General features: G+C 39.0%; 1 pseudogene; it reads left to right on the forward strand.

Moving 5' to 3' along the window:
- Positions 1-472: 472 nt before the first annotated feature.
- On the forward strand, positions 473-2,713 carry LOC129294512 (glycosylinositol phosphorylceramide mannosyl transferase 1-like; annotated as a pseudogene).
- The last annotated feature ends 218 nt before the right edge of the window (positions 2,714-2,931 follow it).

Consider the following 2,931-nt stretch of genomic DNA (forward strand, 5'->3'; position numbering starts at 1 on the left):
ACCAATAAAAGTTTGCTATTTAATTGAACTCACATAAAAATACAATAATTTTTTAATTTTACTCTTAATAATATCATAATTAATATCATGATGGTGGTGAGAAAAACGTACAATTAATGATTTATTTCAATTTTTAAGATAAGAATAAAATTATTTAATTACTTAAACATATCATTGCTATCTCTTATATTTAGGGATAAAATAAATTTTTAAAAAATACAGGACAATCATTTTCAAATCTATTGATGAGCTTATCAATAATTAATTGTCATGAATGAATGCAACCTTAAAATAATTTTTCCTAACAATGTTTTTGGGCGCTGAATCATGGGATCCGACTTTATGCTAGTAGGCTTTGACAAATCCCCAACTCCCAACTGCCAATGTTTGTCCCTTAAGGGCATTAAATAGTAAATACATATATCAGTCAAAAGAATATGTTATGTTTACAAGTTTTAAAACTGTCGGCGGTTCTCAAGGAATCCACGTGTCCAAACACATTATTAGGTGTATGCCTGATGCCTACCAGAATATCTTCTCCCATGGAATCCTTCAGCCCAACCCCTCCGATCTCGTCTGAAGGAAGGTTCAAGCTCATAAGCACGACGTGGCTTTCTGGGCGGAGCCGCAAATAGTTGCGAATCCATTCGATTCCCCTTCCTTTACAATACAACGACCGCCCATTCTCCCCAATCTGTTTCCCCCTTTTCCTGTTCACCCGCCCAATCCCCTTCCTCTCAGCTCTCTCCTCGCATCGGTGGAAACAGAACCATTGGGACCCTTTGATGGAGAGTGAGGTTGCACCTTGCTGATACGGGAGGCTTCGGTTTTGGCTGACCAGTCCCTTTTGAGCATATACATACATATACAGTCCCGCTGTGATGAGGGGAAGCTTCTGGTTTACCCGTCGTACGGAGCAACGATCCCGGCAGTTTGCTGTAACGGCTGTCAAATCACTGAAGATCAAGCTCCTTCTCTGCTGTTGCATTTCCTTAATGGTTCTCGCCTTTACCAGCAGTGCTTCCTCCTTCCTGGCATGGACCAGTGAACACTCTACTTTGCATCACTCGCCTGTTTCAGGGTTCGTAGACCGTTGCTATCTCAATGTTTTTGGATTGTTGTTTAAATTGATTAATCACTTAGCATGCCCTTCACATGCTAGCTGTAGTTTCTATTTTTGGCGAACGTGATGGATACACGCGTGATCTGACCACGGCCCCTACCACCTATCATATTTTCTTAATATCACTTCGGTTTTTTTTAGAAAATGTTATAACTGGATAATTTTAAGTCTTCCTAGAGGAGTATCGATAAGATTCTCACATGAATTACTAGCAATTAAACTTATGTTATTTTTTGTTGCAAAAAGTTCTGTTTTTTTTTTTTTCAAACTAGTTCTAAAATCGAGCGCCTGTAGTTGGAATTCTAGAAGCGTATTATTCTTTGCTAAACTAGAGGAATATCCAAGACAGGTCTCCCGCCATGTAAAGCCGGGATGTCTATGTGGCATGCATTGTATTTTTTGAGGGTGCTGTTCAGTTCATGAGGGGCACCGTGCTTACGTCCTTATTGATGTTAAAATCAATTTCCTCCCACTTTTGCGAGGGACTGACTTCCATTATTAACCAACCACCTGATTTTTTCATACAAACTTCTTTCGGGCGTTTAGTTTTTCCTGGAGAGGTCATGATTTGTAGTGAAGTGGCACTGTGTTGACCTTTGGAATAACATGACAAGGCACCTTTGAACATGTAGGTTTTCTGCAGGATCCAGCATTCAAAACTCAGTTAAAACCTTAAGTTGTAGCATTTGATGGTTCTTCGGCTGACTCACAGTACATCGTGCTTGTTAAAAATATCAACTTGGTCATCGAACGCTCTTTCATGTCCTCTTTGCTTGCCTTTTTTTGTTTAAAATACAGAGATAGGGGTTGACTTTGCCCTTGATTTTCATTTTATTTTGGAGTATGGTGTGTAGGTCGCTTGAAATTTAGGAGACTAACTGTTTCCCCCTAATTTCTTCCCAGGAAAGGATATTCCATTGTAATGAACACATGGAAGAGGTATGATCTCCTAAAGCAGTCCATCAAGCACTATGCCTTGTGTCCTCGTCTTAAAGCAGTGCATATAGTGTGGAGTGAACCCAGTCCTCCTTCAGATTCTCTCCTAAAATTTTTGCATCATGCAGTTCAGTCCAAGTCTAAAGATGGACAACATGTCAAATTGAAGTTTGAATATAGATTTAAAGAGACCACGGATTTGGAGACAGTGCTGTCTATTACTTTCAATTGATGTGATGATGTTTTATTTCCATGCTCTTCAGGGAATTTGCATTTGATGTTTGGCAAAGTGCACCAGATGCAATGGTGGGATTTGTGCCTCGTTTGCATTGGGTGGTATCATCGGTATATGTTTCTACTCTTTTATTCGTACACCGTCTATCATTCCTTAAATTTTCGGTGATGTACCTGTGGCTTGGAGAATATCTAAAAACTTTTATTGGTACCTTTAAAATCACTCAACATGTTGTCAGAAAGGTAATGGTGATAAATTTAGATATGGTGGATGGTGGTCAGTGTGGTGGACAGGTACCTATAGCATGGTGCTCTCCAAGGCAGCTTTTTACACAAAAAGTATTTCAGCCTCTACCACATGAGATGCCAAGATCCATTAGAGAATATGTGACCAAGAACAGTTCTTTCTCTGACAATTAATCACTTGCCGCCTTTTTATAATTGTTCTTTCACTATCTAACTTTTGAATTTTTTCAGAATTTTTATGCTTAATAATATAATGAACTTTTCAGGAATGTGAAGATATTGCTATGTCCCTCCTTGTTTGCTAATGCTAGTGGTGCACCCCCGATATGGGTTAAAGGTATTTCCCCTCTTTATTAGAAGCATGGGCAGACATGAGGCGTTTAACTATGCTA

Source organism: Prosopis cineraria, unplaced genomic scaffold, assembly GCF_029017545.1.
Source record: "Prosopis cineraria cultivar Desert tree isolate PC_DT_omini unplaced genomic scaffold, ASM2901754v1 PC15, whole genome shotgun sequence".
Classification (NCBI taxonomy): Eukaryota; Viridiplantae; Streptophyta; class Magnoliopsida; order Fabales; family Fabaceae; genus Prosopis; species Prosopis cineraria.